A 9,699-nucleotide genomic window follows, 5' to 3' on the forward strand; every position below is an offset into this window, starting at 1 on the left:
AGTCCCTGGTTCAAATCCAGGCTGCATCACATCTGGCTGTGGTTGGGAGTCCAATAGGGTGGTGCACAATTGGCTGGGGTAGGCTGTCATTGTAAGGAAGTACTTGTTCTTAGTTGACTTGCCTAGTTAAATAAAACAAATTGTACCCCCTCCTTTAATTTTCTTTGCGTCTCAGCCATACTTCTGTCAAAGTCTGATTGTTTTTAGCAAATTCTTTTGGTTCGACAGAATTGCCCATAGGACAAACTGCTTTTCAAGGAAAGCAGGTGACAACTAGCAGCCCTCAACAAACTGTTACGATCAGTAGGTTTCCTGTAAAGATCAGTCTATAGAACATTATCCAATGTTCCATCGCACAAGATCAAATGATCAAGGAAACTGATTTGACGTGTATCAGATTGCATAGTAAATCTCAGATGCTCAGAACAGGAGTTAAGAAAAGCATGGAACGCCTGGAGCTGTTTTGCATCACCCCTCCATAGAACAAAAATATCATCAATATACCGTTTCCAAATAATGATGTGAGGCAAGAAAACATTTTTGAGAGGATTGAAAATTGACTGTTTCTCCATGTAACCCATGGCACACATACACAATCCATGTCTCAATTGTCTCAAGGCTTGTGACATCAATAAGGGATCATAGCTTTCACCAGGATTCATCATGGAAATAGCAGGTGTTCTTTGTGTTTTGTATACACAGTGTATATTTCTCTCAACTGGAGGTCACAAATGTAGTCAAGTTCAAACTAACATGCCTCCAGTGTTTGTAGTTGCATTCCTCCTTCTCACCCTTGTATCCTGCATCCCTCCTGCCAAAGATATCTAATGTATTATGACTTTGGCATTCAGATATTTTTCAGCTAGCTATCAGTTGATATTCATATATTCATCAAATATTTCAAAATATAGATTCACCTGGTCAGATATGTCATGGGAAGAGCAGGTGTCCTTAATGTTTTGTACACTGAGTGTATATGCCTTATCTCACAATCAATTGGGGTTCCCAAATTTAGTACGTTGTGAAAGAGACCCTGGTCTCAATGCTGACTCCCTGTTTAAATAAAGATCAAATAAAAATTCTAAATGTTCGCTGTGACAGAACGTTTTCTGTCAGAGAACCTTGTGATTTAGCTCTACCTCGCTCTCCCTGAGTGAGAGAGGTGCACACTGCGACAGGCAGTCTAACTGAGTCAGACAGGTTTAGGAACTTTATGCTGCTGTCATAAACACACACATCAACTGATAGTCGAAAACACTCACACATGCAGGATGAACAAACCTTCTACACAAATGTCAGATGCTCTCACTCTCTCACACACGCACTCACACACTGACCTCTCCTCTCAGGGTGTGGAATGTAGGGCAGGGTGTGTGATGTTGGGCAGGGTGGTGTGGGTGGGGATAGTGGGATCAGCCCTAACATTTGACTTCTGGGCCTTCTGGGCTCTGACCTCCCTTTGCTCCTGGTACCGCTCGGCATAACCCTTACACACTGCCCGGCATCTGGTTACACACACACACACACAGAGACACACATTAACACACACACACACACACACACACACACACACACACACAGACATTAATTAACACACACTAACACATTTCTTATTGGTTACTCACGTCTTCCTGCGAGGTAGAAGTGCTCCAGGGGCAGGACCTATGTGCTGTGACCCAGTCTGGGTGCTCTCTGCTGGGTCTCGGCCGACTTGCTGTGGGGGTCCGTCCTGGATAGGGGGCAGCACTACCTGAGGAGGGAAGAGGGGCAGGTGTGTTACAGAGAGGACAAAGGCCTGTGTGCATGTTTGCTATGCCATACTGTAAAGAGCATTGTTCTCACCTGAATTCTCATTGGTGGATGTGAACCAGTCATTTCCTGGTAAGGTGTAGCCTTGTAAACATCCTCCTCAGTTATTCCATATCCCTGCCTCTGCCCCTGACCACATTGTTGGCCCTGGGATAACATAACAAGCAGTTGCTTGTCATATAAAGCCTTTCAAATATACATACTAATCAGAGCTGTCCTATTGCTTTTATAGAGATCTCACTCTGCAATATTTACAAGGATTCAGCTCCCCACATTTAAAGCGAGCATGTAGTTTGGCGGTTTTTAAACTCACGTTGAGGCCACTCTCAGAGGAGCAGCCACAGCAGTACAGGACAGGGTGCCAGGGGTAACCCATCGTTGGGTCCTACAGAAAACAAACAATAGGTAAGGTTTCCTACATACACACACAGGCCTTAGTTTATCAGTTACAGGATATCCTTGCTTTAGTCTAATAGTGTGAGATTTCTTGTACTTATAGAGAGTTATAAAAGTCAAGTCGGGAGTTTGTAAGCATGCCGTTGGTGGACATAGTCAATTATGAAGGGCATTGGAGATTAGAGGGTAGTGAAGTGTTTACTCTACTCACAGGCATGTTGTTGTATCTGCAGGGATAGGGCACAGGGTGGTGGTGTGCCCCACCCCAGGCACCATGCATGGACAGACCAGAGTTACTACTGCTGTTAGTGTGGGGAGAGCTAGAGATCACCCTGCCGTGGAGAAGGAGAAGAAGAAGCCGGACAACCATTGTTCTGAAGTGATGCTTGTTCTACGTTGTTGTATCTTTATGATGGTGCACTTTTAGTGCTACAGTATCTAGAACCTGAAAGGGTTATTTGGCTGTTACCACAGGAGAACCCTTTGAATAATAATTTTAGTTCCAAGTAGAACCATTTTGAGTTTCATGTAGAACCCTTAACGCAGACTGTTCTACATGGAACCAAAAAGGGTTCTACCAGGAACCAAAAAGGGTTATCCTATGGGGACAGCCGAAGAACCCTTTTTGAAAATAGCCTACCTCTCCAGATCTTCTAGTTTTCTCAGCAGGCGGTTGTTCTCATTGAAAAGTTGTGCTCTCTGCTGATTAAAACTCTCCTGGCTGTCCAACAGAGCCAGCTTATCTCGCCTAAAGAGGCACACAACACACTCACACCCTAACTCCGTGTAGCATGTCGTTGTGTGTTTTGGACTCACTCTGTCTTGTCAATTTGTGTTTTGTGTTCTAGACTCACTGAAGCTTGTCATTCTGTGTCCTAGATGGGTTCTAGACTGTTGCCATAATAACAGGTTCTAGACTAACTGTAGCTTGTGGCTCTATGTTATATGTTCTAAACTCACTATAGCTTGTTGTTCTATGTTCTAAATTCACTGTTGCTTGACATTCTATTTTCTGTGTTCAAGATGCACTGTAGCTGTCATTCTACACTAAGTGTACAAAACATTAAGAATACCTGTTCTTTCCATGACATGCAGTGCATTCGGAAAGTATTCAGACCCCTTGACTTTTTCCACATTTTGCTACGTTACAGCCTTATTCTAAAATGGATTAAATAAAACAAATTCCTCAAACATATACACACACAATACCACATAATGACAAAGTGTAAACTTGTTTTTGGAAATGTCTAAAAATGCATTAAAAATAAAAAACAGATACCTTATTTACATAGGAATTCAGTCCCTTTGCTATGAGACTGTCACGCCTTGGTCTTAGTATTTTGTGTTTTCGTTAATTAGTTGGTCAGGCCAGGGTGTGACATGGGTTTATGTTGTTGTATTTCATAATGGGGTTTGTTAGTTATTGGGATTGCGGCTGAGTAGGGTTGTTGCATAGGTTTGGCTGGCTGAGGCGGTTCTCAATCAGAGTCAGGTGATTCTCGTTGTCTCTGATTGGGAACCGTATTTAGGTAGCCTGGGTTTCATTTGTATTTGGTGGGTGATTGTCCTGAGTGTCTTGATGTCCTTAGTCTGTGTTAGTTTGCACCAGTTAAGGCTGTTTCGGTTTTCACTACGTTTATTGTTTTGTAGAGTTTGTGTTTTGGATTCGTGTTACGTTGTGTAAATAAACATGGATCACAATATACGCGCTGCAGTTTGGTCCGACTCTCCTTCACCTTATGAAAACCGTGACAGAATCACCCACCGTAAACGGACCAAGCAGCGTGTCAACAGGCAGGAGCAGCCCAAAGAGGAGCTGCGTATTAAGGATTTCTGGACATGGGAGGAAATCCTTGACGGGAGAGGACCTTGGGCTAAACCAGGGGAGTGTAGCCGCCCAAAGGTGCAGCAGGAGAAGAGGAAACAGGAGCCACAGGAGAGGCAACAGAAGCAGCTTCATTGGGAGAGGCTACACCACTTGGAGAATTGGAAATGGGGGGAAGAACTGGACGGAAAAGGACCCTGGGCTCAGCCTGATGAATATCGCCGCCCCAAGGAGGAACTAGAGGCGGCTAAAGCGGAGAGGCGCTGGTATGAGGAGGCAGCACGGCGACGTGGATGGAAGCCCGGGAATCAGCCCCAAAAAATTCTTGGGAGGGGCTATCAGGGAGTATGGCTACGCCAGGTAGGAGACCTGCGCAAACTCCCTGTGCTTACCGGGGGGCTAGAGAGACCGGGCAGGCATCGTGTTATGCAGTGGTGCGCACGGTGTCCCCAGTGCAGGTGCATAGCCCGGTGCGGTATATTTCAGCTCCGCGTATCGGCCGGGCTAGATTGAGCGTCGAGCCAAATGCCATGAAGCCGGCTCTACGCATCTGGTCCCCAGTGCATCTCCTTGGGCCGGCTTACATGGCACCAGCCTTGCGCTCGGTGTCTCCGGTTCGCCTACATAGCCCAGTGCGGGCTATTCCACCTCGCAGCACTGGCAGGGCAACCGAGAGTATTCAACCAGGTAAGGTTGGGCAGGCTCGGTGCTCAAGAGCTCCAGTGCGCCTGCACAGTCCGGTCTATCCAGTACCACCTCCACACCCCAGCCCTCCGGTAGCAGCTCCCCGCACCAGGCTTCCTGTGCGTGTCCTCGGCCCAATACCACCAGTGCCAACACCACGCATCAGGCCTACAGTGCGCCTCGCCTCTCCTGCCCTGTCGGAGCCTTTCTCCTCTCCAGCGCTGCCGGAGCCTCCTGCCTGTTTGGAGCAGCCATAGCTGCCAGTCTGCATGGAGCAGCTAGAGCTGCCAGTCTGCATGGAGCAGCTAGAGATGCCAGTCTGCATGGAGCAGCTAGAGCTGCCAGTCTGCAAGGAGCTGCCAGTCTGCAAGGAGCTGCCAGTCTGCAAGGAGCTGCCAGTCTGCAAGGAGCTGCCAGTCTGCAAGGAGCTGCCAGTCTGCATGGAGCAGCTAGAGCTGCCAGTCTGCATGGAGCAGCTAGAGCTGCCAGTCTACATAGAGCTGCCAGTCTGCAAGGAGCTGCCAGTCTGCATGGAGCTGCCAGTCTGCAAGGAGCTGCCAGTCTGCAAGGAGCTGCCAGTCTGCAAGGAGCTGCCAGTCTGCCCAGCGTCGCCAGTCTGCCCTGCGTCGCCAGTCTGCCCAGCGTCGCCAGTCTGCCCAGCGTCGCCAGTCTGCCCAGCGTCGCCAGTCTACCCAGCATCGCCAGTCTGCCCAGCGCCGCCAGTCTGCTCAGCGCCGCCAGTCTGTCCAGATCTGCCAGTCAGCCAGACTCTTCCAGATCTGCCAGTCAGCCAGACTCTTCCAGACCTGCCAGTCAGCCAGACTCTTCCAGACCTGCCAGTCAGCCAGACTCTTCCAGATCTGCCAGTCAGCCAGATTCTTCCAGATCTGCCAGTCAGCCAGACTCTTTCAGATCTGCCAGTCAGCCAGACTCTTCCAGATCTGCCAGTCAGCCAGACTCTTCCAGATCTGCCAGTCAGCCAGACTCTTCCAGATCTGCCAGTCAGCCAGACTCTTCCAGATCTGCCAGTCAGCCAGACTCTTCCAGATCTGCTAGTCAACCAGACTCCTCCAGATCCGCCAGTCAGCCAGGATCTGCCGAATTCAACTGCCTGGCTGGGCTTCCTCTCAGTACTGGGCTTCCTCTCAGTACTGGGCTTCCTCTCAGTACTGGGCTGCCCCTCAGTCCCGAGCTGCCCCTCAGTCCCGAGCTGCCCCTCAGTCCCGAGCTGCCCCTCAGTCCCGAGCTGCCCCTCAGTCCCGAGCTGCCTCAGTCCGAAGCTGCCCCTCAGTCACGAGCTTCCCATGTCTGGAATACACTGCCATCAGACACACATAACTGTGAAGACATGGTTGAAAATTAGCCGGCTGACTAAAACCGGCCCTTTTACTAAAACGTTGATTAATGTGCACTGTCCCTGTAAAAATAAAAATTAAACTCAACTCAGCTTCAGAGTTCCTTTGTGGAGATGGGAGAACCTTCCAGGCCTTTATCTTAGAGTGACCACGCGGAAGCCACTCCTCAGTAAAAGGCACTTGACAGCCAACTTGGAGTTTGCCAAAAAGGCACCTAAGCGACTCTCAGACCATGAAAAACAAGATTCTCTGGTCTGATGAAACCAAGACTGAAGTCTTTGGCCTGAATGCCAAGCATCACGCCTGGAGGAAACCTGGCACCATCCTTATGGTGAAGCATGGTGGAGGCAGCATCATGCTATGGGGATGTTTTTCAGTGGCAGGGACTGGGAGATTAGTCAGGATCGAGGCAAAGATTAATGGGTGGGGGGGTGCAACTCAGTATTAACGTCCGGACTTGTCTCAGTGCTGTTGTGCTGTTTGTTGCTACTTGGCTATCTGCCAAACTTTTCAGTTTTTACTTTTAAAACGTGTTAATGTCTTAGTTTTTTCCTCACTGAACTTTTTTCATTCAACTTTTTAAGCCCGGATGTTTTATCTGGACATGGTTCTACAGGACCTCCACCAGCCGGAGCTAAGTAGTAACATTAACACTATGCCATCTAATTGCAGTCGCTTTATTCATAATATACAGGAGAGAACTATCGCCTTATGATGAGGACAGCTGTGCCGCAAGCACAGCTTCAGATGCAATCGTTAGGCAGGGCAATTTAAGTGCAGGAAAGGATGAAACAGCGTCTGTGCCACCAGTAAGTACAGATAGTTGTATAAATCCCCCGCACAGTTCCTTGTAGCCTGAACAATTTCTAATGGCTTCTGGAAAGAAATGGTGTCGGGAAACTCAACTGGTGTCGCTCATTCAGCCGACAGAAACTTTCAACCAGTTTTCCCCATTAAGCAACGAGTCTGAGCCAGAGGCCAAGCCTTTCTCAGGTCTGTCCTCCACCCGTTACGGGGTCTGAGCTGCCGAAGCCTCTCACCATTACCTCTGACCAATTTAAAACCCTAGTCATTGGCAACTCCATTACAGGGCTACTGACGTAAAGGCTAATCTGAAGATGGTGCTGGCTAAGGCTAAAACTGGTGAGTGCAGAGAGTAAAGGGATATTGTTATCCACATCAGCACCAACGATGTTGGGATGAAACAGTCAGAGGTCACCAAGCGCAGCATAGCTTCCGTGTGTAAATCATCTAGAAAGATGTGTCGGCATCGAGTAATTGTCTGTGGCCACCTCCCAGTTAGGGGGAGTTATGAGCTCTACAGCAGTCGCACAACTCAATTGCTGGTTGAAAACTGTTTTCTGCCCCTCCCAAAATATAGAAATTGTAGATAATTGGCCCTCTTTCTGGGACTTACCCACAAACAGGACCAAACCTGGCCTGCTGAGGAGGGACGGACTCCATCCTAGCTGAAATGATGCTCTCATCTTATCTATGAACTAAGACAGGACTCCAACTCCCCTAGCTCCACAATGGAATAGGGTGCAGGCCAGGCAGCAGGCTGTTAGCCAGCCTGCCAGCTTATTGGAGTCTGCCACTAGCACAGTCAGTGTAGTCAGCTCAGCTATCTCCAGTGTCTGTGCCTCAATCTATGTTGAGCAAAACAAAACATGGCGGTGCTCACCTTAGCAATCTCCCTCCTCCATTCCTGCCATTATTGAAAGATCTCATATTAGGGTTACTTAATGTTAGATCCCTCACTTCCAAGGCAGTCATAGTCAATGAACTAATCACTGAACATAATCTTGATATATGATTGGCCTGACTGAAACATGTCAAGACTGATGAATTTACTGTGTTAATTGAGGCCTCTCCTCCTGGTGACTCTAGTGACCATATCCCCCGTGCATTCTGCAAAGGAGGAGGTGATGCTAACATTTATGACAGCAAATTTCAATTTACAAAAAAATAAATACAAGACTGCGTTTTTGTCTTTTGAGGCATGAAATCTATGCAGCCTAGTTAATCACTTTTAATAGCTACTGGTTACAGGCCTCCTGGGTTGTATACAGCGTTCCTCACTGAGTTCCCTGAATTCCTGTCGGACCTTGTAGCCATGGCAGATCATATTCAAATTTTTGGTGACTTTAATATTCACACGGACAAGTCCACAGACCCACTCCAAAAGGCTTTCGGAGCCATCATGGACTCAGTGGGTTTTGTCCAACATGTCTCTGGACCTACTCACTGCCACAGTCATACCATGGACCTAGTTTGTTCCATGGAATAAAGATTGTGGATCTAAATGTTTTTCCTCATAATCCTGGACTATCGGACCACCATTTTATTACGTTTGTAATCGCAACAAATAATCTGTTCAGACCCCAACCAAGGAGCATCAAAAGTCGTGCTATAAATTCTCAGACAACCCAAAGATTCCTAGATGCCCTTCCAGACTCCCTCCACCTACCAATGGATGTCGGAATACAAAAATCGGTTAACCACCTAACTGAGGATGTTAACTTAACCTTGCGTAATACCTAAGATGCAGTCGCACCCCTGAAAACTGAACATCTGTCACAAGACGTTTGCTCCCATACAGAATATACCCGGGCCCTGAAGCAACCTTCAGAAATTTGGAACGGAAATTTCCAACTAGCTAGGAAAGACACTATCGTAAACTGGCTGGCTCACTTCTCTCCACTGGGATTCTCTGACCCTATTCATATCAAATGTTATTTGTCACATGTGCTGAATACAACAGGTGAAATGCTGACACACAAGTCCTTAACCAACAATGCAGTTTTAAGAAAAAAAAGTGTTAATTAAGTTTTAAAAAATAGATAAGTAAAACATTTAAAATAAAAGTAACAAATATTTAAACAGCAGCAGTAAAATAATAATATTGAGGCTATGTACAGGGGGTACCGATACAGCGTCAATGTGCGGGAGCACCAGTTAGTCGAGGTAATTGTGGTAATATGCACATGTAGGCAGAGTTAAAGTGACTATGCATAGATAATAAACAGAGAGTAGAAGCAGCGTAAAAGAGGTGGGGGGGAGCAATGCAAATAGTCTGGGTAGCCCTTTGATTAGCTTATGGCTTGGGGGAAGAAGCTGTTAAGAAGCCTTTTGGACCTAGACTTGGCACTCCGGGGCCGCTTGCCGTGCGGTAGCAGAGAGAACAGTCTACGACTAGGATGGCTGGTGTCTTTGACCATTTTTAGGGCGGGAGTATCGTCAGACACAGTGTCCTCCAACCCACCCCTGTCTCAGTCGCCAGTATCTATGCTGCCGGGGGTTAGGGTCAGTCTGTTATATCTGGTATAATTTTCCTGTCTTATCTGGTGTCCTGTGTGAATTTAAGTATGCTCTGTCTAATTCAGTCTCTCTCCCGCTCTCATTCCACTCCCGGAGGACTTGAGCCCAAAGATCATGCCTCAAGACTACCTGGCCTGATGACGCCTAGCTGTCCCCAGTCCGCTTGGTCATTCTGCTCTTCCAGTTTCAACTGTTCTACATGCGGCTAGGGAACCCTGACCTGTTCACTGGACGTGCTACCTTGTCCTGGACCTGCTGTTTCCGATTCTCTCTCTACCGCACCTGATGTCTCAACCTCTGAATGCCTGG

Source organism: Oncorhynchus masou, chromosome 26 (assembly GCF_036934945.1).
Source record: "Oncorhynchus masou masou isolate Uvic2021 chromosome 26, UVic_Omas_1.1, whole genome shotgun sequence".
Lineage (NCBI taxonomy): Eukaryota > Metazoa > Chordata > Actinopteri > Salmoniformes > Salmonidae > Oncorhynchus > Oncorhynchus masou.